Source organism: Serinus canaria, chromosome Z (genome assembly GCF_022539315.1).
Source record: "Serinus canaria isolate serCan28SL12 chromosome Z, serCan2020, whole genome shotgun sequence".
NCBI classification, from domain to species: Eukaryota; Metazoa; Chordata; class Aves; order Passeriformes; family Fringillidae; genus Serinus; species Serinus canaria.
This window is the reverse complement of record NC_066343.1, coordinates 74,471,195-74,498,631: the sequence shown is the minus strand read 5'-3', so window position 1 is coordinate 74,498,631 and position 27,437 is coordinate 74,471,195. Positions and strand designations below refer to the sequence as shown.

The window sequence follows — 27,437 nt, the reverse complement described above, 5'->3', positions numbered from 1 at the left end:
AAAAGATTGCCAGGGTTACCAAGTCCAGCTGTAAGATCACTGAGACACATCATCACATCACATCATCATACTTGGCACACCCTGGGCTGTGAAGTATTTTCTATACAAACCCTATAATAAAAGGTAGTTGAGATTATATTTTCTATGTGCCTCCAAGTTTTCCAGTAATGCAGTGTGTTGCAGGTGAACTACGCTAATGAATTTATTTTCCTTTCCCTTATGAGTGGGAGGATATCCTGTGCATAGGCATAGGCAATATATCTCTTACTCAGGTGCATTCAGGGTTGCTTAATATCAATTTTAAATGTTTTTATTGCTTGCTCTGTAGTTACTTCACAGAAGTGACTGTAGTTTTTCATGGAAAAGCTGGCCTGGTCTTAATTGAGTAACTTTGTTACGATGAAGCATCACATTTGAGCAACTAGAATTAAATACAAGAACGCTCTACCGCTGAAATCCCAGGCTACAAGAGCAGTTCACATTGATCAATAACTCAGTGTGATTTTGTCCCCTTTCAGTCAACTGTCAGTTTTCATGAAAGGCAGTTAAATTTTGTGAGCATTCTTAGGTCTTTTTTAAAGGTAACCTTTGTAAATCAGGGGCCAGTCTCCTGCGTTTATTGAGCGAGATAAAACTTTTCTTAAGATAATACCAGGAGCAAAAAGCGGGGGGGAGGAGGGAGAGAAATGACGCACACACCCAAAAGCCCAAATTCTTGTGTCTAATGTGTGAGACTTGGCAAGTTCCCTGTGCAGCAGTGACAGAACCAGCATGTGGGCACAGGGGCAAACAGATCCCTCTGTTTCTTGAAACTGTTTGTTTTATGTCAAACCGCTCCATTGCTTTCTTGGCATCTTCCTTTGACTCTTGGCACAAAAGCCAGGGATGTTAACCCATGACTTCACATTCTTAAAGGAAAACACCTCTTTTTTCTGTTTTGTCTCCCTCTACCCTTGTCTTTCAGTTATACCTGCCGCCACTTGCGGAGATATGTGTATGTCTTGGACAAACTGTATTTCCCCCACTCCCACTGCTCTACGCTGCAGCATTGCTTCTCGACCCTCAGTGACAATGGAGAGGAACTCTTGTCTTTAACTTGTTCTCACATTCTCAGATCCTATGCTTCCAGGTTATTAACCTCTCCTCTCCATTTACTGCATGCTGCATGCCCTGTGACTGATCTGTGCATGCTTTCAGTTAACTGATGGATAATTTTAATTTCTAAGGGGGTAGTTTGTGTCTTTATGACATCCTTAATGTATATTCTAAAAAGTGTGTTAGAAATCTGAGTCTACTATTGGTTTGGTTTGTCTTTTTAAATTTAGAATACAAATTCTTTGGCCTTTGGAAACTTGAAATGTTTTTTATGTTAAAGTATTTTAATCCATTTCCAAAGCCTTGACATAAGAACTTGAGCTGTGATTCACAAAACTTCCATTGCAGCTGCATAGTTTGTTTGGAATTGGTGTAGAGGTTACATGCGAGTGTCTAATACTTCTTGACACCCATTGGTTTTTTTTGTAATGTTTTCTATATAATTTGCTTTTCAAGAGTAGAAATGATAGAGCTTTTGCTTCAAGTTAAGGAAGTTTTCGTGGAAGTTAATCACAGAATTGTTTGTGCAGGAAAAGCCCTCTAAGATCAAGTCCAAACACTACCCAGCACTGCCAAGGCCACCACTGACCCATGTCCCCTGGTGCCACAAACACACAGCTTTTAAATCCCTCCAGAGATGGGAAATCCACCTCTACCCTGGGCAGCTGTGCCAGTGCCTGGCCACCCTTAGGGTTAAGAAATTTTTCCCAATATCCAATGTAAACCTCTCCTTACACAAGTTGAGTCCATTGCCTCTTCTGTTGATTGTTACTTGGGACAATTAAAGATCTCTCCTTTTTTGTATGTCTGATTACTTTTAATTATACAGAATGAGAATTGTAAGAATCCGTCAGCCCTAAATCCTTGTTTGTGATAGGGAATTATAGATGCTTTACAGAAACTGTAAAAAGGGTGAATTTAAAAGTAAGTCCTACCCAAAGGATTTTGCCATACCCAAAGGATTTCTCTTAGCTGTTTACTCCAAGTAAAAAGTAAAGTTTTACGATTTCATTGTTGATGCTGTGGATAATTAAATATATTAACCTAGTCCCTAGAAGCTTTGGGAAAACAAGGAAAAAATTGCGTGACAAAATTGATCAGAACGTGGAAGGCATCCAGGGTGGAAATGCAGCTTCCCAGCTAAGCCAGCATACAATAGCAAGGGACCACACAGTAAACATAAGTAAAACCAGCTTGATTGTCAAGGGAAGAAAATATGGCATGCAAGCTGAAATAGCTCTTTTTGTACAAAAGAAAAAAATTATAGTAGTACATAATGATGGAGAATTACTCTGAAGATCTCAACAGGACATGAAAATCTAGCTGTCCCAGGGACATTCTCCAGATTAATTTGGAACAGGGACATGGTATTAAAGTAGTCAAAAGCCTGAGATTTCAAAGGCTTGTTTAAAAATGAATACTAATAATAAGTGCAGTCTACACTACAATCTTCTTTCAGATGTAATGTTTTACATGTAGAAATGATATCCTGAAAATGTAAAATGAATAGTGTAATTCTTCCACCTTGTTTCCATGAAATTTTGGTAATTCTGTACAGCAACAGCATGACACGTTGAACTGACAAAATCACCCTTGGGAGACTGAGTGCTTCTCTCTGGATATTGCATCTTTCAGATGTTCTATGAATGAAAATAAACACTGATAACACTGTGTTTTCATGTAACAAGCTTGTGAAGTTTTTTGAGCAAAAACATTCATCTAGTTACTTACCACAACTGATGGAGAAATTTTTTACTGGTATCACTTTCTGAAATGGTGCTTATGCATCTGTTGAGGTGTATTAGAGTACATTAATCTGGGAGATTGTAAAATCTCAGATTTTCATTGGAGGTTATCTTTTTCTGAGATAGGAGGAGAACAGAGGATTTGAAATAGAAATTGCTGCTGTAAAAATATAGACATAGCTGTTTTTTTATGGCTAATTCTCTGTTGTTGTTTTGATATTGGATGATTAGAGAAATACAGTCATGAAATTTGCTTGTCTAAGTCTGTAAGTAGCATTGAATACAAAGGCATAATTGAGGTGTCAAAAGCTTTTTGTTTGAATCCATGCATCCATCCTCTATGAAGTACTACAGTGTTTTATTGTGTGATCAGCCCATTTAGAGGAGAGATGGAATTTACAAATTACTAAAGGCAGAGGATAATTAATTATGGTGATTCATAAATCACCACCCCTCCATCCAGTATTCCTGGCAAAGAATATAAATTTTAGTCCAGAGCAGAAGGTCTCTTAACGATGCTCTGATACCCACAGATGATGTTGCCTGTCTTTATACTTATCAAAGAATTACAGTTTTCATTACTATTTTGGTAGATTTAATGTTTGCATTAAACATGTTCAAAAACAGCATGGGCAACAGGGGAGAGGGGATTGTGCCCCCGTGCCCCTGGGCTCAGGTGAGACCCCACCTGCAGAGCTGCCCCAGCCCTGGCTCCAACAGCACAAGGACCTGGAGCTGCTGGAGCCAGTGCAGAGGAGGGCACGGAGATGCTGCCAGGGCTGGAGCCCCTCTGCTCTGGAGCCAGCCTGGCCCAGCTGGGGCTGTTCCCCTGCACAAGAGAAGGCTCCAGGGACACCTCAGAGCCCCTGCCAGGGCCTCCAGGGGCTCCAGGAGAGCTGCACAGGCACTGGGCACAAGGCATGGAGGGACAGCAGCCAGGGAATGGCTTCCCAGGGCCAGAGGGCAGGCACAGATGGGATCTTGGGAATGAGGAATTGCTGGCTGGGAGGGTGGGCAGGCCCTGTCCCAGGGTGCCCAGAGCAGCTGTGGCTGCCCCTGGATCCCTGGCAGTGCCCAAGGTTAGAAAGGGCTTGGAGCAGCCTGGGACAGTGGAAGGTGTCCCTGCCCATGGCGGGCTGTGGTAACAGATCCTTCCGGTTCTTTCCAACCCAAACCATTCTACGTTTTCCAGGTTTTCAGTGTTCCATGGATGTGTGTAAGAACCTGTTGGTGATGTGGCACAGGCACTCCACACCCCACACTTACAGGACAGCCAACACTGGTTAAAGCAGGGAAGAAGGAATGCAAAATAGCACATATTTTGCTGTCCCACAGGGAGCAAGCCCACAGTGCCAGATTTCCAGGCAGCTTTCAGTGGGATTTAGTGCCAGTGTTGCTTTGGGTCTCTTGCAGATTCTAGAAACATAGTGCATACAATACCCATTTTATTATGCATGGCAGTAGCATACCATAAATATTGAGCCTGGGTTTGTAATGCAAAATTCCTAATATCTAATAATTCTGTTGCGACTGCGCTATGTATTTTTTATTGCAACAACTGTGCTTTGTGATGTGAGATATATTTGCCACTATTACTGTTTCTTTTTGCATTTCATATTCATTGTGTGATGTTTTAATGCTCGTGTGTGTTCCTGTTTTGTTTTAAACCTCTCTGGGTTGCAGTCAAGCTCAGGAAAATTGCTTTTGAAGGCAGACTGGCTTAGTGCATGTACTGGTAAAGAGGCAGCTAACAAGCAATGATTAGTTCTGGGATGCTGAACCAATTATGGACAGTTTTAGTTTCATAGTGAGCTTGACACTGTGTGAAAGCAGGAAATACAGTTTTGCTGAGCCTTGTAAATTGGGTAAATATGCTTTAAAGTTGCAGAGGTAAAATTTATTATAGATTAATTTAAATTAGGGGTTCTTTTTGCAGATAAAAAAGACCAAGATATATGATATCAAATTGACATTCAGTTTACCCGTTTTGCTTATCTTTTATTACTTAATGCTAGGTTTGTTTAAACAGCAAAATGTATCACATAAGATTATAATGCTCCCTTTCTGAAGTGTTTTGGCATTGTCTGAAGTATATGGAGAATGAGCTTTGCAGCCATCCTTCTCCCATGCCATCAAAGTTAATGGAATTATGCAATTACATTCATTTAAGAATGTGCAGCCTTTGTGGGATCACAGCCTTAGAGCTTAGCTTTGAGAAATGCTGCTAATTTACTAGAAATGGTTCTGTTGCTGCAGCCTGATTGTCAAGTGCTGCTTAAAGCCAACCTGAATTTATTATCCAGTTTCCAGGTCCTTTTTCCTTGGAGTGTGAGCTGTGCTGGGGCACAGAGCCTGGATCCCAGTCCTGTGTCCTGGTATGGGTTACTGACCTGACAATGCAGGAAAGTTGTCTAGCTATCATCCTCAAAAACAGCTTAAGCATTTGCAATTCTGACATATTTTCTTTGACTTTAGTCTGTAAAAGGAAGGTGGGGAAAAACATGAGGCAAACATGTGTATAATTGAATCTTAAATGCCTTTTGCTTGGATTAATTGGATTTGCTATGTGGAGATGTGCAGCCGTTCTTTCAAATGAGGCATGACAGATGTGAATTCTTTTCCTCCAATAATCCTCAGCATTTGTTGCCAATGAGTTTTTAGGCAGTTAGCGTGAAAAACTCACCCTAAGTTAGTGCAAGTAAAATAGTCAATGCATCAGCCTTGTTTAGAGTCATTAAATGCTTTGGCTTGGAAGGGACCCTAACGTTCATCCCATTCCACCCCCTTCCAGGGACCAGGACATCACCCACTATCCCAGGTTGCTCCAAGCCCTGTCCAAGCTGGCGTGGAACACTTCAGGGATAGGACAAACATTGATCCTTACTTCAGTGTGAGCTTAACCTCTCAGAGCTTTCATAAATGGCCTCACATTTGTCATAGAATTAAAAGTAGAGTAACAAAGATGGCAGAATCTGGATCTGTCACAGGCAAGAACCAGCTTCACTTCATTTATCACTAAAGCAGGCTATTTTTGGAATGTTAGATTGCATAGTTTAAAATATTTTTCCCCAAAGAAAAATTTATTTCTCCAATACATATAAAAAATTGGTAGATTTAAGCACTCTTCAGAAATAAACAAGCTTGTGGTTTGGTTTTTTTTTTACAATACTGAATAAAAACATTATTTTTCTGCATTATATTTAAATGAGATTCTGTACTTTGCTTCCAAAGCTGGCATTTTACCAATGATCTTTTTCCTTTCTGTTCCCCCAAACACCATTCAGTGGTCTCTGCTCAAACTGAGAGGCTGATGGGGACTGGATGGGTACCCTTCAGGGACTGCAGTGTCATTGCATTATCAGAAAGTATCATTATGGGTGGGCTGGGAAATTTTTCCTGTTATGGAAACGTGGCATAGTATCTCCAGCTTTTCGTGTCAGAGTTGGAAATGGTACATTTTTGTGGCAGCAAGCAATTTTTTTTGTCTCAATGCTGTGCCACTGATAAATTCTAACTGCTTCCATTACCAGTGTTAAACCTGAAGTCTCAATGGTGGTCTTTTTCCTACTGGGCTTAATATGCAGTTTTACTTTTTATTTTCAATGCCTGCCCAATGCTGTGAGTTGCTGTTCTTGTCAACCAGTAGTCATTGAGTTCAGTGGTTATGGTGTATTTTAAACTTCAGTCTTAGGCAGACCGTGGAACAGCTGACAGAATTTAATTATGTCACTTAAGAAGTAAATAAAAGCAAGAACAAGTGAAAAAAGACAAAAGAAAAAAATACAATCAAACTGCATTAATATTTCTTCAAGGATTCAGGCTGGTTTGTTAATACCCATATGCTGATATTTCTCTAGAGCGGCCTGTAAATTTCTGTGGAAACTCTCTTCTCTGAGCTCCCATGGAAGATGGTTTGTGGGGCTCAGTTTCTGCATTAGAGGCTCAGCTCAGGACATGAGGCTTTTTTTTGGCAGCTGTGTATCATTTCCCCAAAATCCAGCTCATTTGATCATTTTTCTTTGGGGGAAAAAATAGAATTAAAAAAAAATTAAGTTCAGAGGTCTGTTGAATTAATATAATTTAATATTGTATTGCTTTGTGATTGTGATTTTTAATCAGCTGCTCATAATTTTATTGAAAGCTCAGAGTTGTTTATTATGGAAGGATCACTTTACACTCAACATCGAGTGACTTGGCAGAGCAGAATTGTTTATAAATAATTCTATTAGAGATTATTTATCTTTTAGTGCATAGCATAGTGATCAAGAAGCCAGTGAGATATAAAATCAGTGGTGTGGGTATTCATTGGGTGGAGAACTGCCTGGCTTGCAGGTCTCAAATACAGTTTAACTGGATGTTTATCAAGTGGATCTTTTGGGTCTATGTCTAGTGGAAACCCTCTGCATTGATTTGTTAAGTCCTGCCCTATGTAAAATTAAGTATCAAAAATAGTTTTTAGGGAAGGAGCAATCAGTGAAGGGGAAAGATTGCTGATATAAAAATGAAATTGTCTAAGCTTGATGAAAGCAAGGTGTATTTTCATAAAGCTGGTGGAATTCCATGCACATAGATCATGCTACAAGATGAAAGGAACAGGTTGACTTTGAAAGAAATCAGAAGTACTCTATGGCATTTTTATGAGTTTGCTCCTTAAATTATTTGGAAGATTAAGGGTAAATAAATCCTTCAATAAGGGGGCTCTTTAATAAGATTTGTCAGGGGAGGGTTAGGTGGGATATCAGGGAAAGGCTCTTCCCCAGAGGGTGCTGGTACTGCCCAGGCTCCCCAGGGATGGGCACGGCCCCGAGGCTGCCAGAGCTCCAGGAGCCTTTGGACAGCGCTGCCAGGGATGCCCAGGGTGGGATTGCTGGGGGTCTGTGCAGGGCAGGAACTGGAATGGGTGATCCTGGTGGGTCCCTTCCAACTAGGGGTATTCTGTGATCCTGTGCAAAAGTACAATGCACTCCAGTAGCTGGAAAGCAAACCCAGCTGAGACTGGTCTATCTTTTTTTACATGGTATATGAGTCACTGGAATAACAAGGGTTCTGGATTTCCCTGGATTGGAATTTTTAAATGAGATTGGATGTTCTCCTAAAAGATATGTCCAAGTCCAGCCAAAGCTATTGGACTTGAAGGAGGAAGTAGCTGAGGGAATTCCTATGGCTTGTGTCAGATGAGTGGATCAAAGTGGCTTCTTTTGGCATAAAAAATGGAAGTTACAGGCAGATTGCCATGCAGGATTTTGTTAGTTTGTTTGCCTTACAGATTGCTTTAAAAGACCCATTTTGATTTGGAATCTTCCTACTAAAAATTGCATCTTCTCAGGCTCCCCAGGTGATTTGACCCAAATAGTACAAAACAGCATGGGTTGCCAAAACTCTATATTCTCATGTACAAAGAATGAAATTGAATGGGGAAAAATTGCAAGAGCGAGGTTCTTTCTCTATAATAATCTTTATTCCTCCCACCCTGGTAAAAATCTATCACAGGCATTTTCTAGATGCATTCTCATGTGAAGCTAAAACACATCTCGATCAGTCAGAATTATTTTTAATTGGATGCTTATGAGCCCACATTCCCATTAGATGAAGCTGGAACAAAATTACTTTCACACATTTCCATTGTAGCAGTATGTTCAGAGTCCGGGGGTTTTGCGTTCCTACGTAACGTCTGGCATTTAATCAGCATTGGGAGGGTGTCTTATTCTTTGGTAAGTATGTAAATAAGCTATTGTTTTGGGAGTAAAAGGAAAAAAAATGCCATAGCTTGTCTGAAGAGTTCAGGAGAATGCTAACAAAATGCATGTCAGTCTGAATATACTGAAACAGCTTATAGCTGAAAAGAGAAAGAATTTATGCTCATCTCAGCCAGTTTTATCCTTACTAGCTGAGATCCAGCCCTTCTGTCTTTGCTAACTTCCCTGGGTGCACCTCTCCAGCATCTTCCTTAAGTCAGTGCCACTGGCAGCAGCGAGTGCCCTGCAGGTATTCTTGGCTTTCTGCATCTAGGTGATGCACTTGTGTCTGTTTTGATGTCCCAAACAGCATTGCATGAACTTTGACTAGTGAAAGCAGCTTAGTAAAGTATTTAATTAATGCCTAAATATAGAAAATTATTCACTTAGAAAATAACAAACATGTGTTACTGATTCAAAATGTCTTCCAATTTCTCAAATTAAAGAAAGTATTGGCAGCAGCTAGAGTTCTCACAATTGATAATTTTGATTAAGATGTTCCAGTCAGAATGCCCGAAGCATCATAATGTATATATTTTTTCCCCTTTTAAGTGGGAGTATCTACATCTTGATATCATTTGAGAACTAAATGTTTAAACCACATTCATGGGTCTCCTGAGAGAGATCTGGTTGTCTACCCAGAACTGGGCAGTACCCTCAGTACTAAAATATGCAAAGAACTTTGCAAACCTTGAGTAAGAAATTACTATCAAGAAGAACGGGGCAGCAAGCATCTTTGCAGGTGTCTCCTGGAGACAGAGATGGATGAGCTTAAGGGATTCAAATTGTGCATGTGAACAGTGGTGATAAGGGAAATTTTAAATTTTGATCAAGGACTCTGAAGAACAGAAGCAGCAAGATTTCTCTACATTAATCTTGGTAATATAGAGGACAAGAGGTTTAAAGTTTTATGCTTTTAAGGTTGGATGCAAAGTGTCCCACTTCATAAAATATATAAAATTTTAGCTTAGCAGTTATTTTTAGTCAATAACCCCAAGAATCAGCAGTGCAGTTAAAAATGAGAGAACCTCACAACATACTTGTAGCTTCATAGAAGGCTTTCACTTGAAATGTAATTTGGTTAGTGGGATGTTGTGCATAAGAAGGATATCTGAGTGGTCTGCTGGTGTGGGCTGGTATGTTAGTTTAAAAGTGATGAGTCCAGGACATAACCCTTATAGAGTGAAACCCAGGGTGTTTTCCAGTAAGCCCAAATTATCTCAAACCAGATGTTGTGATATGTGCTGCAGAGATGTTCTGCACAGGAGCCATAGGGGAGACCTGCTTAGTGAAATACCTGAGAGTTTATATTCTTCTAATTAACTGCAGCTGTAAATAGCATGAGTTTGGAAGTTTGACTTCTTTTGATTAAAAAAAAAAATTAAATATTTGCTTAAGAATATACGTGATTGGAGGCATCATCCTCATGGTTCTCCTTCTGAAGTTATTTTGGGTAGCCTCCCAGCTGCCCAGCTGTTGAATCTAAATCAGTGATTCTCCATCAAAGGTGACACTACGGAGGGGTCATAAGCACATTAGAACAGAGGCAGAGCTCCTGGGCTGCTGGGTCCTGCAGACCTGGCCTGGCTTCCCATGTGCCTGGAACAGGATGGGGAGGAAGAGAATAGGGAACACTGCTGATCTGCTTATTGAAGGTGTAACACCTGAAAAATTGGAAATGGGCATCCAGATCCATTCATACTGACCTCAGTGACCCAAACCATTCCAGATCTGCAGAATTAATAACACTGTAAGAACGAGTCCTTCTTTTAATTTCTGGCTTCTATTGAGGACATCTGAAAACAACAACTGTTATGTCTTCTCACATTTTGGTATCGCCCTTCCTCACCACAGCCTATTTGACCAAGAAATGCCAAGAGAGGCTCGGGGGGAAGATGTAGTCAGCTCTTTATTCCAATCCTCCAAAGGATTGATTTAAGTTGTGTAAGGAGTTTTTGGATCCCTGCTCTGCAGCAGGATGTAGGGGGTGAGAGCTGTGAGCTATTCTTAAGTGGTTTTGTTCTTTCGTGTTTGTAAGCTGAATTTATGAGAAAACATTGATGAGAATGCTCCCACTGCAGCAGCCACAGATCAGAAAAAGCAGTTGGAGAGGAAAATAAGAACAACCACAACTGGTTTCCAAAGATGACTAATCCTCCAGCCCCAATGTAACCTCCAGGACAATGATTAGCATTTGGCTTTTCTTCTGCTGGAAAAGTTTTCTGGGGCGTCAGCCTAGCTGAAAACTGGTTCAATACTTGTAACTAATGAAAGATTTTAAAGTTCCCATTTAATGTTTCTGCCTTGTGCTTTTGGTTACTTTAAATACTTCTAGGTGCATGATGTGCAGTATTACATTTTGCCTGTATTCTGTAGTTACCAGAGTATTTTATAAGTGAGGAAATTCTAGTTTTATAGATAAGATATGGTAAGGTACCTCTAACAGACCTGTTAGTAGAGTTTTTGACTTCCAGCTGTGAAAGTTCAGTGATTGCTGCTCAGTTTTGCAGAAGACTTTTAAGGGAATTCAACATGGATATTTTCCTTTTCACCAGATTAAAAAAAAAAAAAAATGGAAGTCCTTGCTTTTAGTGTGACATTCACTTGGCAAAAATTAAAAATTGGTGTTTTTAAAGCACTTGCAACCCAATAAATAAAATCAGATCTTTCCCATTCTGCATTCTTGTAATTAATCAACAAGCCATCCTCTTGCTACTGCAGGATTTTACCCTGAAGTATGTTTTCCGTATTTCCCAGAGTGCTTTGTAGTGCAGTTGTGGCTTTACAGGTTTCTACATTGACTTGGTATTCATTCCCAGCAGACAGTTTTCCTTGCATTTTGTTGTTTATTGAGTTGTGCTCAATGTTTGTGCTCTGTGATTTCAGGGAATCATTAAAGTGCCTGGTTAGGAAGCATCTTTGGAGATTTTCATGTCCAAGGGCAGGGTCACCAGGAGTTGTATGCCCAAGGCTATGTCCAGTGGATGTTTAATATCTCCAAGGATAGTGACTCCACAAACTCTTTGTGTAACTTGTGGTTTTTATCTTACGGTTAAATTTGGTCCCATTTCCTTTTGTCCTTTCTCTGGGCATCAGTGTGTCTGGCTTAATCATCTCTAGACCTTCCCATTGGAATCACAGAATCATCTAGAATGGAAAAGACCTTTAGGTCATCAAGTCCTACCTATGACCTAACACCACCTTGTCACCTCATCATATTTCTATGTTCTGAGACCCCTGTCAGCCTTTTCTTCCCAGGCTAATCAGAGGTTTCTCAGCTTCTCTTTGCATGTGAGACACTCCAGTCCCCTCATCATCTTTGTGGTGCTTTGCTGGACCTGCTGCAGTATGTGCATGTCCCTGCTGCTGGGAGCCCAGTGCTCCGGCTGAGGCTTCCCAGTGCTGAGCAGAGAGGGGGGATCACCTCTTCACTGGGCTGGTGGTGCTGTGCCTCATGCAGCCCAAGGTGCCCAGGGCTTTCTTTGGTATGAGGGTCAGTTGCTGGTGTACCTTCAATTCTGTGTTCCCCAGGAACACGGGGACCTTTGCTGCAAAGCTGATTTGTATGTGGTTTACCCTCAACACCCAGGATCTGGTACATCCCTTCATAGCTTCACAAGGTTTCACTTGGAGTGTTTGTCCAGACTGTCCTTGTCCCTCTAGCAACACAACCATCATGTGCATCAGCTTCTCCTCCTTGTTCTGTATCACCTGTAAACTTACCAAGGCTGCAGCCTGCCCTACGAGCTGGGGCATCAGTGAAGCTGTTGGAAAACACTGGTCTCAGAATCCCAGAGTGGTTGGAAGTGATCTTTAAAGGCCATGTTGTTCCAGCCCCTGGCAGGATCTCTGAGGTGTCCCTGGAGCCTTCTCTTGTGCAGGGGAACAGCCCCAGCTTTGCCAGGCTGGCTCCAGAGCAGAGGGGCTCCAGCCCTGGCAGCATCTCCGTGCCCTCCTCTGGAATCAACACATGGGGTGCACCAATTCTGACTGGGCTCCAGCTGGACTTTGTACTGCTGACTGTAGCTCTCTAACCCCTTTAGTTAAGCCAGGTTTCTGTCCACCTCCCTGTCCATTTATCTAGTGTCTACTTCATCACTCTGTTACAACTTGGCTTAATTGTAAAATACCATGATGATCCTAATTTTATCTTTGAGAGTCTTTATACTGTTTATGTAGTTGTTCACATTTACAAATTGCTTCAGTATCCGGGATAGTTTTGGCCTTGAGTTAAGATTTCAGATTACACCACCAGGGTTGGGAAAACTCATCTGTGATCTATGTCAGCACTGCTAAGGCACCTCCAGTGCAGGGGACAGCTCTGAGCCCTCAGGACAGCAGAGACACTGAGGAGCTGGAGCCCCAGGAGAGGCTGAGGGAGCTGGGAAGGGGCTGAGCCTGGAGAAAAGGAGGTTCAGGGGGGACCTTGTGGCTCTGCACAGCTCCTGACAGGAGGGGACAGCCGGGGGGGTCGGGCTGTGCTCCCAGGGAACGGCCTCAGGCTGGGCATGGGAAGGCTGGACGTCAGGAGGAATTTCCCCATGGAAAGAGAAGTAAGGAATTAGAAGGGGCTGCCCGTGTAGTCCCCATCCCTGGAGGTGTCCAAGGAAGGCTTGGACATGGCACTAAATACTCTGGGCTGAATGACAAGGTTGGGCACAGCTGGGACTCTGTGATCTCTGAGGTTCTTTCCAAACTAAATGATTCTGTGGTTCTGTCACCTGGATTAATTGGAATTCAGGACAATGTTTGTACATGCCTAGAAAGACTCTTACTGTGTCTCTTCTGAATATCCTATTGAGATGCAGTTTGTGTTTGATCCTATGGCCTAGCATTTGTTTCCCAACCAGGAGTGGAATTAAAATCCCAGCCCATGGTGCTTGTACTTGGTTTTTGTGCAGTATAGAATATGAAATTTGTTAGTGTTTTTGCTTTATCATCATGAAGTCAGTTCCTGGAAGTGTTGTCTTAACTTTGGGAAAAACAGAGAATGACCTGGAACATTGCAGAAATAAGCCTTTTTAAAAAGTGCATTTCGAGGAGGGCAATGTTTTGGAATTGAGGAAGATTTTTAAATTGATAGAGGCAGAAAGTATTACACACCAGAATAACATTTATAAAACTGAGTGGGAGGTAAAGCTGAACCTCTTTCTCTGTGGGAAGGAGATTAATTTCCAAATAAATTGAAGACAATGTAAATTTAATTACTGTGCAGCTCAAAGGACTGGGACTTAAAAGCTATCATGTTAGTTTTTAAGATGGAAAAATATTGCACAACTGCAAGAGTGCTGAAATAAATAATTAAATCAAATTTGTGTTAGTTGTCCCTTAAATTCTGAGATTTGAGGATGTCTGAAGGCAATAAAATAATCTCTCTTCAAAATGACAGGTTCAGCAGTAGGTAAGGTAATTTCACATGACAGTGTATGTGGGAAATAATGACATATTTCCTGCTGAAAAGTAATGAACAATAGCTTTAAAGCTTTGTCTAAATAAAATCTGTTTTTTCTTAATAGGGGCTATTCATGCCCATGTAACATTTCTAGATCTCATTGTTATTGTCTGTAAAACCTTTTTCACTGAAGAATAAAATTTAAACCACTGACAGGCAGCCTAGAGTGGAGAAACAGAATTGCATTTCAGCTCTGTCAAGGTTGGATTGTGAAACTTGGGTAAGATGTGACTTTTGCTAGATATGGAAAATATTTTAATAAAAGATGAGGGGGCGGTCCAAGCTGGGGATCCTTCAGGATGCTGACAAACCTTTTCCTGCTGTGAGCTACGGTGATTTTGATCACACATGTTTGTTTGGGAGAACAGTGGTGGTGATGGAGACAAAAGCTGGGAGAATTCAGTGCTCCAAACATTTTTCCTTCCTTAAAGGCTTCCAGATTATCCGTTCCAAGATTGTCTTCTTCCTGCAATGATGAGTAGTTCAGAGCATTTCAAGCTGTGGTGTATTTCTAAATGCTTTTTGTACACGCTGGAGACCTTGGTATATTCTTGATACTTACATGCTTTTCCCTGGAGATGTGTTTTAACCTTTCTAGGTCCTTGCTCTACATTTAATGGAATCATTTAGGCTGAAAAATCCCTCTAAAAGCATCAAGTCCACCCATTCCCCCAACACTGCCAAGGTCACCAAAGTTTCACATTCATAGAGCTTTTAAATCCCTGCAGCGATGCTTCACAGGTTGTTTTCCCTCCACCTTTTTTTTTTTGTTTCTTTGTCTGTGTTTTGTTTGTTTGTTTGTTTTGTCTAATATGTTTGTTTTTCCTTATGAGCTATAGGACAAGGGAGAGAAAATCACTAAACACTGTAAATTTGGGATGTGCTGTTGGGGAGGTAAACTTTACTGTTCATAATAAAGGTACATGGAAAAAGAAGCAAGTGAAAGGCCCTGGCATTATCTCTCAGACATACATAGGAAAGGACATGGGTGTTGTTGACAGGCTGGAGCTACCAAGAAGAGAGAAATAAAGAAAATAAAGAGAAATGTTAAATAACAGGAGTTTAAAAAATGCTGTGGGCTGATTTCCCAGGATGTTGGCACAGCATTTACACTGAACTGGGCAATGGCAGGCTGGGACTTCCTAAAGCCAAGTTAACCTCCGTGTAGGTCATTAACTGTAGCTTTTTCCATAGTGAATTGCAGTCTTATGAAATGCTTCATTATCCCTTGTTTTGTTCAGCATTCACTGCTGTTGGGTTCTGACTGGATATTAACATCCCTTACAAAAAATTTAATATTCTTGATAAATGTTTTCTTTCAGTGATGCAGTATTTTTCAGGATGAAAACACCTATCTTTAATTTCCTATCTATTTTAACCTCAATTTTCCTTTGAAAAGTGGTTTATTTATGACAGGCTACCTTTTGCTGGTTTGTTTCTAAGAACAGAAATTCACAGAAATGCTTCAAAGGGGATGATGTTGACATTACAGTGAACGATGTAAACAATTTTTATTTGAGATACATATTTTTCAAGTACTGTGTTGTTACAGCCTGTGTTTAGTAATAAATAATAAACTTAATCTTGGTCTTGTATTGAAAAACACTTGATATGTTACATTATTTGATGTTGCGTTATTTGACATTATCCTGTGTTTTTATTGCATTTTTCCTTTTTTCAAATACTACTATGCCTTCATGTGCTTCTGAAAATGTTTAAGCATTTCATCTCTTGGAAAGTTTATTGATCTGCACATCAGTGCTGTTTGCAGAGAGAAGTATTTCCAACAAATACTATGGGAGGAAGGTGTGGGTGTTTTATGTAGGTGCATACACTTGGCCATAGGATCCCAGAGTGGTTTGGGTTGGAAGGGACTTAAAAGCTCATCTTATTTCATCCCCTGCCATGGGCAGGGACACCTTCCTCTAAGCCAGGCTGCTCCAAGCCCCATTCAGCCTGGCCTTGGGCACTCCCAGGGATCCAGGGACAGCCACAGCTGCTCTGGGCACCCTGGGCCAGGGCCTGCCCACCCTCCCAGACAGCAATTCCTCATTCCCAAGATCCCATCTGTGCCTGCCCTCTGGCCCTGGGAAGCCATTCCCTGGCTGCTGTCCCTCCATGCCTTGTGCCCAGTGCCTGTGCAGCTCTCCTGGAGCCCCTGGAGGCCCTGGCAGGGGCTCTGAGGTGTCCCTGGAGCCTTCTCTTGTGCAGGGGAACAGCCCCAGCTGGGCCAGGCTGGCTCCAGAGCAGAGGGGCTCCAGCCCTGGCAGCATCTCCGTGCCCTCCTCTGCACTGGCTCCAGCAGCTCCAGGTCCTTGTGCTGTTGGAGCCAGGGCTGGGGCAGCTCTGCAGGTGGGGTCTCACCTGAGCCCAGGGGCACAGGGGCACAATCCCCCTGCTCTGCTGCCCATGCTGGGGGATCAGCCCAGGGCAGGGGGTTCAGGCTGGGGCAGGTCCAGCTCTCACCCACAGCACCCCCAGGTCCTTCTCCCAGGGCTGCTCCCTCTGCTCATCCCCAACCTGAATTGATCCCAGGGTTGCCCTGATGCAGGTGCAGCTCCAGCACTTGGTCTTGTTAAACCTCAGATGTTTCCATGGGCTGCTGCTCAAGCCTGTCTGGATAATGTGATACCACATATTATACTGTGAATTTTGAATTCATTATCAACTACCATACCTACAGTCCTCTTCTTTATTCCTTGGAAGGTATTTCGTGCCTGGCATGATTTATTCAGAACGGAATGCATGAGCAAAATTTGAAAATTGAAATTCTGTATGTACTGGTTTGAATACACATGTCTCGGAAATTCAGTTTGTGTACCAAGACTGAACATCCTGTTCAGAATTTCACCAGTGAAATTCCTGGTGAAGGTGTAGGGGGAATGATTAAAATTCAGATCCAACTTCAGCTTTATAGTAGTGCAGGTACTCAAACTATGTAAGTTTTTATGCCTGGAAATTCAGTAAAATGAGATATTTGAGCCAAAATCATTAACATTATATGGATGGAGGTACTCCGTTGAAGGAGGTGGTAACAATATATATAAGCAATATATTATGCTTTATGCATATTTTACATTAAAAATTGACTTCATCTATATTGGAATTTGACTCAAAGTTCAGGAAATAATAGATTATGGTTTTATGAGAAGTTTTAATTCACCATCTTGATTTCAAAAGTGAAACACAATATTTAATTAATTGATTGTTCATTGTGCTTTGTTCTGAATGTAGAGTTATGCACTGGTTTGGGGTTTTTTTACATTGTCTTTATTTTTTGTGTGGCCTCAGGCACACTGAACATTTAACTTTATCCAGAAGACAAAAAATGCTCATTTCCTCATGGTACTCATAAAAGTTCTCGGAGGTTCACAAGTGTTCACAGTGAAAATGCAAATTATTTATAAATATGGATTTGGGAAAAAAAGATTGCTACCCACTATAAACAGTTGTGGAAGTTATCCACAGATATAAATGTATTATCTTCAATTTTTTTTCCTTTATGGGGCACTGGAAGTTTACAAATGGCCTTGTTATTATGTAAAAGAGAGTCCTTGCATCTAGAATTATGTTTGGGAGAACATCTTCGCTGTGACACCTATGTCAGGTTTGAATTTTTGGTCATTTCTGCAATGTCCTTAGCAATGACTTTATTGTGAAGTTGCTTGGTCCAACTGATTTTCTTTATTTCTTAAAAAAAAAATGTTTCCAGTTTGATAAAATTGTAGAGGTTTCATGTCAGTAGGATAACCAAACAGACTGTGGTGATAAGGGAGAGACAGCCAGGGGCTTTCCATGCCCAGTAGCAGAATCACTGTGGAGGGAGAAAGATGTGATCAGGAAGGACACCTGGCCAAAGACAAGGTCAGTCCATGAGGAAAGCAGTAAACTCCTTCCTGTGGAGCAAACAGGTCAAAGAGACCTTTAGGACAGGCACCGAGAGAAAGGAGGGAGAAAGGAGGCAAAGGCATAAGGCAAAAATAGTATTCTCTGTCTGCAGCATATGATGGGACCTCCTAGGGGCTTGTTTCTAGTTCCGCTTCGACACCGAAATTCAAGTTTTATGAAGTTAGGTCAAAGGCTGGAGAAGAGAAGGCTCCAGGGACACCTCAGAGCCCCTGCCAGGGCGTCCAGGAGCTCCAGGAGAGCTGCACAGGCACTGGGCACAAGGCATGGAGGGACAGCAGCCAGGGAATGGCTTCCCAGGGCCAGAGGGCAGGCACAGATGGGATCTTGGGAATGAGGAATTGCTGGCTGGGAGGGTGGGCAGGCCCTGGCCCAGGGTGCCCAGAGCAGCTGTGGCTGTCCCTGGATCCCTGGCAGTGCCCAAGGCCAGGCTGAATGGGGCTTGGATCAGCCTGGGACAGTGGAAGGTGTCCCTGCCCATGGCAGGGGGGCTGGGGGTGGGATGGGCTTTAAGATCCCTTCCAACACAAACATTCTATGACTCTGTGATATTATTTCCACGTTTCACAGGAGATTGCAATTAATTCATTGTAACTGTGCCAGGGCATTAAAAGCCAAACCGTCGCTGAGCCCATGGGGCTGTGTAAGGACAGGGTGGTGCCAGAGGTGAGCGCCGTGAGGGCTCCGGGTACTGAACCAGGGCTCCAGACTCATGTTCTCCATAAATCTTAGAACAAAGAGGGCTGTTAGGAACACCCATACCCTGTGACCTTCTGCCTGCAGAATGAGTCTGTTGTCTTCTAAAGTGGACCCAGATTCTTTGCTGTCAGAATGAGTTTAGAGGGCACAGCAATTCTCTTTCCAAGTGTAGCAAGCACCCAAACACATACAAATACAAATGTGCTTGTACAGCCAGTGTGTTTGAGCAGAGCTGTGCCAAATCCAAGCTGCTCAAAGGACAGAGATTTGGACCTTAGTTTGCGCGACAGCAGTGTCTTTCTAATTTTCATGTTGTTATTTCTTTGTTAGGGTTTTGGGTGAGAGTTTTGCTCAGGATGCTTTTTCCAGCAATTTCCTCTGATTCTCACCCACAGAGTTTTGCCCTCATTCAAGGCCAATGTCGTCTCTCAGCAGCTATGAGACACTTACCCTTATTGAATTAAATGCAAGTAGGTAAAATGGAAAAATTGCGGGCTCTGTCCATTTGATATTCTTATAAAATAGTAACAGGACAAACACTGGGATCATTGAAAGGAATTACATGCATACCTTGAAACACTTAAAACAGGCTTGAGGATTTTTAGCTCAGAATAAGCCTTCTGTTTAATCCGAGCTTTGCAAATATATATTCTGTTTATACTGATCTGCACTGATTTTCTCTCCTTAGCTTTCGGCCTTTCAGAATTTAGTTTCCTACGTGCCACTATCTTGAAAAGTACAGGAGAGAGATGGTGCTCAGCAAGTCATAGTCATCACGTTCTGTAGGATTTGCTTGCAGGAATTCAGTCCATGGTATATCACAGTCTGCTTATTAAGTCTCTACTTCAATACAAGCTAGAGTTAGGTCCTGGCCTGCCAGGAGTGGAGTTAGAAGGATGTTATTTGGTATGCCAGACAAAAGGGGAATAAAACAATCTGTACCAAGATACCGGGGAAGGAATTTACTGCTTTCTCTTCCTTTCACTTCTCTAGCAGTAGGAGCATCCATTTCCCAACATTGGCTGGAAAGAGGCCATGAGATGCTGAACAATTTATGCCTTCAGTTGAAAAATACATTTCCTGGTCTCTGGAAATTAAACTCTTGGCTTATTTTGTAAATATTTACTTTTGTCTTGCCACATCAAATTCCTTTCTTCCATATTGTTTCTAGTGTTATTGTCTTTCTAACTCCATTTTGGCAGGAAATCCTGTTCGTTAATGCAAAGCCTCCCTTAATTGTTCTAAGTTGTTTCTGATTTTGCTTATAAACCTACAAGTGTATGGTGACTTCTGGTTTTTCTACTTAATATAACAATATTCTAAATAATAATGTTATCCTCTCTGAGGCAGAATTTGATATGGCTTTATAGCACATGACTTACACATCTCTGCTCATAGTAAGCAGTGGCAGATAAAAGGGTACTCTAAAATTAATGAGATGTTTTGTCATAAAGATATCTTGAAGTATATAATTTATTAGGATCAAGTTTATAATTGTAGAATCAAAAGAGTGGCCTTTTATGTTTGCTGTTTAATAAGGAGACGGGATAGAAATAATTTTCTTACCCAGGCTGCATTAAAACCATTTGAGAGCAGCTCAGGTGAATGACTTTTTACATGGGCAGATACCAACAAGACAGCTTTAAACAGACAGAGGACAGGTTCAGATTGGATATTAGTAAACAATTCTTTATTTAAAAGAGAGGGTGAGGCCCTGGCCCAGAGTGTCCAGAGCACCTGTGGCTGCTGGATCCCTGGAAGTGTCCAAGGCCAGGTTGGAGGGGGCTTGATGCAATGTGGGACAGTGGAATGTGTCCCTGCAGATGGCAGGGGGTGGCACTGGATGAGCTTTAAGATTTCTTTCAACCCAAATCACTCAGAGGTTCTATGGTTTGGGATTTGCCCTGAAGTAGGTGCCAGCTGCAGCACACAGCTGTTTCCAAGAGGATGCAAACATATTTTTAAGAAGGCACAAGATAAGAAAAGTAGAGAAAGGTCTGATCACTGTCCAGCAAAATCGGAACATGGCAATACCCTCCTTATGTGAGTGTTGTACTGTCTGGGAGTTCTTTTCATTCCCTGATCCCTTGAACCCTCTTTGTCCATGAGTTTGGCCCATGCAAACCATGTTATTTGCATCCATGATGTTTGTAGAGTCTGCACACTGTGAGTCTCTAGATTTCACATCATCTCCACAAGCTAGATGGACCTAATAGTAAATATAGCAAATCTTTATTCAGCAGAATTTAGTCATGTTTCACTTTACAAGATTAAAAAGAAAGCTATAAAGTACGTTCTTACTTTCTGTTTATTCTGTTATTTAATATTTTAATTGGTTAGATTCTGTTTCCTGAGATCCTAAGTGTCTCCCAGGCTTTAGAGTTGGTCTCAAATAAATAAGAGCAGTGCCCCTCCATGGAGTAAATGGCCCTGCAAAGGCCTTGGAGTTCTCCATGGCTATCGTCTCTCTTTATTTCTATTTACGTGTCATTGTAGCTTGGATAATTTGAATGCAGAATGCCTCAAGGGCCCTTTAGTAGACTTGAGCACAGGGGACTTAGGGATTTTTCTCTGCATTTATTTGTACTAAATGGATTTCTCCCAGTGCTGGCTTCCTTAAGTGCTCACAGAGCACTTCTCCATTGCCCACAGACAGGCACTTGCCTACAACCTGTCCCCCATACACGTCTGTGGGACAATGCATGTATTGTATTTCAAGTGGAGCAGCACAGTGCATTTATTTTGTTCTGATGTCTGGTGTGACCCTTCACAGACCTTTATTAACCAGATGGGCATTTCAGGTTGTCTGCTTGGAGACGTCTGTGCTGGGACATATCCATGTCTAGAGTTCTTGTGCCACAGCACTCACTTTGTTTTGCTATAATCCTTTTTAAAAAATAGGTCAACCCAAGATGTGTTCCTTACAAATACAGAAATCAAAGTGTGGTTTTAACTTTTAGATGTCAGGTTTTGAAAATAAAATATTTTTAGAGCTTTTTTCTAATATGATTGCCGCATTGTAAAATCCTTTTGTTTAAAAGGAGTATTTTTAGTCTAGCAAGGTTTTGATGTTTAGGGCTTTAAGTCTTTAAAATAGAGAACAATAGTACATTTGGCATGTATATAGGAAGAGTGAGAAAAAGTATTGATGAATTGTTTGAGAACATTCATCCTCAGATTTTTTGATCCATTGAAGTGGGTTTTTTTCTATTACCAGATAGTAGTTTGTGTTTGGGTGCTGTTCAGTTTGTTTGCAGCACTTCTGAACTAGGAGAGTGAGCAGAAAAAAATTCAAAACATCTGAATTTCCAAACTTCAAAGAAATTCTGCGGAGAGGCACTTTGGTCCTCAAGTAGTTCTTTACTCATCACATATAGAATATTTCTAGATATTCAGATAAATGAAAATTCACCTTTAGAAGCTCAGAAATTATTTGAATTGTGAGAAATCCAATCCTTACCCCTTCTTGCTGTCATATAGCACAATCTGACTTTCCTCTGCTAATGTCATCAGTTTGTTTCTATCCGTGCCACTTTTTTTCAGGCTTCCATCTCTTTCTTTGTATCACACCATCAGTCTAAGCTTATCTCATACCCTAGGTATTGAGATTGTCTTTGTTCCTCCCAGCTTTTTCTTCCCTCTCTGCCATTGCTTTGACAGTGCAAATAGGAATTTGTTGCACCTTGAGCCAGGCTCCAACCTCCTTTGTAAGGAGGCCTGTGCCTGTGTAATGATAGTTAAGTTTCTAATAACTCCTTTTTTTATTATTATTCCAGTATCTTGTTGAATACTGTGTAAGCAAGCTTCCTTTCGCCATTTGCATATTTTTGGGTTTTTTGCTCAAATCACTCTTCTTTCTCAAATCCATTGAATAAATGAGTTTTTAAGAATTTCATGGAGCAGTATGTTTTCTGGTTTAGAGCCTGTGCATTTTCATACAATCATTTCAAAATCTTTCACATGGGATGCTAGGGGCACTTGCTGCACAGCACAACTTAACTGGATATAAAATCATAGAATTGTTTTCTTTGGAAAGGACATCTAAGTTTGAGTCCAACTCTTCTTCCCAGCACTGCCCCATGTCCCCAGGTGCTGCATCCACGTGGCTTTTGAACACCACCGTGTTGAAAATGGAGGAATGGGGACTCCACCACTGCCCTGGGCAGCTGTGCCAGGGCTGGACAGCCCTTTCCATGAAGAAACTTTTTCTAATAACCAAACTAAATGCCCTGGCACAACCTTAGCCATTTCTGCTTGCCCTATCACTTGTTATCTGGAATAAGAGATAGACACCCACCTGGTTCCAGCTCCTTTCCCAGCTCTGTTCCCTTCTCATCCCTAGTTGCTGCTCCCAGGGTGAAATCCTTCATACTTAGGGAGAAGCTGGGATTGCTTGTTGCTGCATTATGTCTCGGCAAGTTTATTTTGTGTCCAACTTCTCAAAAGGTAAAGAAAAATTTAATTAAAATGCCTTTTGTCTTTACTTATCACTCCTGTAATGACTGTGCCATTTGCAAAGTTTAATTGTAGTATTTAATAGAATCCCAGAATAGCCTGAGCTGGAAGGGACCCACCAGGATCACCCATTCCAGTTCCTGCCCTGCACAGACCCCCAGCAATCCCACCCTGGGCATCCCTGGCAGTGCTGTCCAAAGGCTCCTGGAGCTCTGGCAGCCTCGGGGCCGTGCCCATCCCTGGGGAGCCTGGGCAGTGCCAGCACCCTCTGGGGGAAAGCCTTTCCCTGATAGCCAGACTAACCCTCCCTGGCACATCTTCAGGCCATTGACATTTCTTTACCCTTGATGTATATGTGTATAAGTCACTTTATATATTCTCTCTGTATATTGAAAGTATTTTAATGGCTTGATCAAGTGTTTATTAGCTTTTGTTACTTAGATGGCCCAAGAATGTATTCCTGTTGCTTTTTGTTATTCAACTGTATTAATTAAAAAAAAAAAAAAGTGGAACAAAATCATATAAATGATTTGTAGAAGCCTGTTATAACAGGGGTACTATTGTGCTTTATTTTTCTTACAGTCTCATTAAAAGACCATTGACAAGGTGTATTTTTTAGTGTTGGTGATATCCTCCTTGGAATGAGTTTCACAATCACTGTTCCAGTATTATGCTCAGGACAAACTGGCATGTTGTTATTTTGGAGCATGCTATTCACTTCCTTAAAATAAAGTACGCTGCTACCTTTCCTTCTCATTGTTCAAAACTTTCAGAAAATGTTTTGGCAAATTCTAACTTCAGATTTCCTTTCAACTTCTAATTTTAATTCTCACATCTTTTTTTCCAAATTTAGTTATAAAAGCTGCATTTTATGCATTGGGTTTTTTTGAGGTGAAAAGTGTACTTTATTGGCTGTTTCAAACTGATGTAAATTATCTTTTTTGAGGCTCTTGTTAAATGAGTTTTATTGGCTTTTTTTTTTTTCCTTTTGGGATCTACAGGCTTTGTGGAATTGACTTTTTCAAAGTGCTAAGTTCATATATTACTGGTTTGCATTTTATTGTGTGTGCAAATAGCACTTATTAGTAGCAATTCACTGATATTAGCAACCATTACTATTTAGTCTGTATTAATTTTTTTTATTTACTGAAGTTCAGCCCTGAGTTTAATTAAAAACTGCTGTGTAAAGGGAGGTAAGAAATCAATGTTGTTTTTAATTCCTTAAAAACAAACAACCACAGGACCTTGAGATTGTTGTTCAACCTTTAGTCTTCTTTGCTGGCTGAGCTCATCGCTGCTGCAATTTGATGATCTGTAATAGATCACATTATCCCAGGATGTGTGGGTTGCAAAGACCTTAAAGATCACACAGTGTGTGGTCAGGGGCACCTTCCACTAGACCAGGCTGCCCCAACCCCGTCCAGCCAGGCCTTGGACACTTCCAGGGACCCAGAGACTCCCAGCTGCACACAGCTTCTCTGGGCACCCTGTGTCAGGGACTCACCACCCTCACAGCCAGGAATTTCTCCTGATAATGCCAGCTGATGAGTCCTAATCTTCCTAACAGATGCCAGCTGTTACCTCATCTTGCTCTTATTCCAGCTTGCTGTTTGCTCACTATGCATTGGCCTGGATGTGCTTCTGTGAGGGAGAGATGAGTTGAGATGAGGGGTACCAAGATGATTTAATTGTTCTGGACGCAGCTCTTTATTGTTATGAAAAGTCTGTAATGGGTGAGATTGAAGCGCTGTCAGGCTCCATAGCCTGCCTACAGTTGATGGAGAAGAGTGGATGAAAGAGGACAAATATTCCAGTAGAAAAATCCATATTCTTGTCAGCCTGTGCATGCTGCCCTTAGTAGATATATTTTTCTATTTGATCGCAGCTTGGCTTTTAGTTGGGCAAAAATAGATGTGTGATGAAGACACATGAGGGAAATCTGGGAGACAGTTGCAGTTTCTATTTCTGGACCTTGTACCTTGCTGTGAGGAGGGGAACAACCGTTTTGTAATGGATTTTTGGTTTTTTAAAATTACGTTATTCATGCCTTGAAAATTAAAATCAAGCTTAAAACCTTATATACACTGGAAACATGGCTGCTGCAAAATCAAAGGAGTTTTCAGAGCTAGAGACAAAGGCACAATAATAAGTGAATGACTTGGAATTGAAGTTTTGCACCAATTTAGGGGGCAACAGTATTTCCTAGGAAGCTCTGAATCCATTCCTAATCACAATATCTGGCCTTGATTTCTTTTTTTTCCCACTGTGTTTACCTGTAGCATTTTTGTGGGGCTGTTTGAGTTTGCAGTTCTATGCATTTTTATTATGAAAAAATTAGTATGAAAAATCCTGCCATGTATCCCTGCCATTGTGCTCATCTAAGGGATGGTCCTTAGAGAAGGATTACCAGTGGATGGAGGAGAGAATTGTGTTGAGTTTTTCTAACTTGGATATCTGTGTTATAGGCAGTGGTCCCACAAAAAATTGTCCAAGCGTGGTGTGAAGGACATGAGTTTGTGGCTGGGAAGCAGAACTTTGCAAGGGAAAGACAACAAAAGCCTCTGCACTGCTGCTTTGTAACTAGCCACCAAGATCTTGCTTATGCCATAAACTCTATATTTAGTACACTTAGTTATTAAAAAATACCAAACCCTTAAGGAATATATAAAGAAATAATTTATCCATTATTTTTCTTTCTGCTTTTCCCTGGTTCTGTACATTTCTATTGGAATAAATAAATTTACTTTTTGCTATTCTGGTTCCATGCAGAGTACCACTGTATGTTCATTTTCCTCTTCATATGCATTGCACACATGCACTTTCCAAAATCTTGATCCCTTTTCTTGTTTATATTTAAAATTCCTTTAAAGCCAAAATGCCTTATGTATTTTGGAGAAGAATCTATTAGTTGGAAATCTGCTTTATTCCAAATTCTTCCTCTTTGTGAAATTATCTGTATCTTGTGGAGCAGACACCAGATTAACCTGATTTTGCTGCATCCCACCATAAGCATCTCCAGCTTGGTTTTAACTGATTATTTTGTCTCCACAGCACTAGATGGTGCTGATGACAGTATCTCTGAATCTGAGTCTTCAAAGATACCCGTGGTTGCAGAAGTAGTGCTACTGTTTCCTACCAAGGACCAGTTTGCAGATCCAGTTATTGATCTGAACAGAAATTTCAGTCTGTAAATGCAATAACAGAATATGGAAGAGGGAAAAAGGTGGAAAACTACCAATATATCTTAATTTCTGTGTTGCTTCTTCCCCTTTTAGCATGGAATGTTCTGATGGTATTGACTAATAGCTGTGAGTTAGTGTAACCAATTGCTCATGGCTGTGAGGAGTGTTGGAAAAGCCTTTTCCTGAGGCTCTTGACTTGCAATGGGATGACAAGAGCTCATGACAAGCTAGCCATTCCACCCTCTAAAACACACATAGTCATCCTAGGAAAACTTGACAGGAGTCCTGTAATGCTCCAAAAAGAAGTAAAGAAATCCAAATGATGGTTTTAAATGCTGAAAGCCTAAAACCATCTGACACCTAACAAAAGCAAATGGCCTCAGGTTGCACTAGAGTAGGTTTAGAAGGGATGTTAGGGAAAAATTTTCCATGAAGGGGCTGTTCTTTCACAGGCTACCCAGAGCACTCATGGAGTCCCCATCTCTGGAGGGATTTAAAAGCCACTGTTTAAAAGTGGATGTGGCACTTGGGGACATGGGTCAGTGGTGGCCTTGGCAGTGCTGGGGGAATGGCTGGACTCAATGGTCTTAGAAGTTCTTCGAATATGGGGATGGGTTCACCTGTTAATTAATAGTGATGCTTGAGCTATCCAGGGCTTTAGAGGAGTATCTGACTTATTGCTGCTGCTGAGCATTACCTGGTGGTCTTTGCCCACTGCTGCTACTTCCACCATTCTCTTTGTAAATCAGGTTACACCATCCTCTGTGAGTGTCATTGCCCTGCTTTTTCCAGAATGCAAGAAAAATATGTTTATTTCTCTGTATGTGTATGGACCTCTGATTTAACAGATTATAAAGCTAAGGTAATCCTTTTTCAATTGACTTAGGCTAAAATAAATTTGAAAATAATATGTACTAGTAAATGCAATAACTCAGCCTCAAAATACACAAAACTTTTATTATATACTCAGATTTCTCCTGTCTAAGCAATAGGTTATTAAAATGTATAATATATGAGATACTTAAGTACATATTACAATGTATCGCATGAGGTGCTGCACTTAAAAATTGTATTCTAGTGAACATGAACTATTTGTGAACTAAAATTGCACGTATGCCATTCCTTCTGTGACAGTTTGACTTTTAAGAACTTAATAATGATCAGAAAA

The 27,437-nt window shown here is 41.1% G+C and overlaps 1 protein-coding gene across 5 annotated transcripts in view; it reads left to right on the top strand.

Moving 5' to 3' along the window:
* The window catches only part of DYM (dymeclin), a 176,105-nt gene that overhangs the window by 115,512 nt on the left and 33,156 nt on the right, over positions 1-27,437 (top strand). The gene's annotated exons all lie outside the window — the stretch shown is intronic.